Here is a 1,492-nt window from a genome sequence, read left to right as displayed (position 1 = left end):
CCACAGCCAATCAGGAGTGATATGCAAATTAACTCAACAAAGATGGCTGGTAAATTTGCATATGCAGGCAGGGCAGGCAGCGCCAGACACCGTTCGCGGGGTCCAGGCTTTGATAGGTGACCTGGGTAAGGGGCATGGGCAGCGCCTGATGCCGCCCGCGGGGTCCAGGCTGCAATCGGGGACCAGGCAGGCGGGGCAGGCAGCGCCAGACGCTGCCTGTGGGTCCAGGCCATGATCGGGACTGGGCAGGCGGGGGTGGCCAGCATCTCTGGGATCAGTGTCTGCCCCCAGGTCACTTCCAGACACCGGTGGAACAGGCCCAGGGTTGAATATTTTAATGAAAATGGGATGCCTGTGCCCCGCCCCACCGCACTCAGTCCCTGGCGAGGAGAGGGCAGTGGGCAGTTAGGAGACACCGAGGCTCAGAAGGGACTGGGAGCAACCTGCAGGTGCGCTACCAGGAAGAGGTGCTGAACCATGAGGATGCCGAGGGCTGGCTGATGGAGGCGTATAAAGGTGCAGACGAGGTGGCTCTCGCCAGCGCTGAGCTCAAAAAGCTGCATCGACAGCCTGATGGACGAAATCGCCTTTCTGAAGAAGGTGCATGAAGAGGAGATTGCTGAGCTGCAGGCACAGATCCAGTACGTTCAGATCTCCATGGAAATGGACGTGTTCTCCAAGTCCGACCTCTCCGCTGCACTCAAGGACATCCACGCCCAGTATGAGAAAAGCTGGCTGCCAAGAACATGCAGAATGCCGAAGAATGGTACAACAGCTGCTTCACCATGCTGACCGAGAGCGCTGCCAAGAACACCTACCCGGTGCAGGCCACCAAGGACGAAGAGTCTGAGAGCCACCGCCTGCTCAAGGCCAAGACCCTGGAGAACAAAGCAAGCCGGGGCATGAATGAAGCTCTGGGAAAGCAGCTGCAAGAGCTGGAGGATAAGCAGAACTCCGATGTTAGTGCTATGCAGGACACAATCAACAAATTAGAAAATGAGTTGAGAACTACAAAGAGTGAAATGGCACAATATTTAAAAGAATACCAGGACCTCCTGGTATTGTGAAGATGGCTTTGGACATTGACATTGCAGCTTACAGGAAACTCTTGGAAGGTGAGGAGACCCAGCTCAGTTTCACCAGCATGGAAAGCATAGCCAACGACTACTCCCAGAGTTCCCAGGTCTTTGGTCTATCTGCCTACAGTGGTTTACAGACTAGCTCCTATTTGATGTCCATTCGCTCCTTCCCTTCTTAATACACCAGCCATGTCCAGGAAGAGCAGATCGAGGTGGAGGAGACCATTGAGGCTGCAAAAGCCGAAGAAGCTAAGGATGAACCCCCTTCTGAAGGAGAAGCTGAAGAGGAGGAGAAGGAAGTGGCTGAGGAAGAGGAAGGAGAGGAAGAGGAAGAAGATAACAAGGAAGAATTTGAGTACGCAAAGGTGGAAGAAGGAAGTGAAGGTGAAGGAGAAGATGCCCAAGAAGCTTAG

At 54.2% G+C, this 1,492-nt stretch overlaps 1 pseudogene; it reads left to right on the top strand.

Moving 5' to 3' along the window:
* Positions 1-573: 573 nt before the first annotated feature.
* On the top strand, positions 574-1,492 carry LOC114228470 (neurofilament light polypeptide-like; annotated as a pseudogene).

This window comes from Eptesicus fuscus, chromosome 6 (genome assembly GCF_027574615.1).
Source record: "Eptesicus fuscus isolate TK198812 chromosome 6, DD_ASM_mEF_20220401, whole genome shotgun sequence".
Taxonomy (NCBI): domain Eukaryota; kingdom Metazoa; phylum Chordata; class Mammalia; order Chiroptera; family Vespertilionidae; genus Eptesicus; species Eptesicus fuscus.
This window is presented reverse-complemented; position numbering and strand designations above follow the sequence as displayed.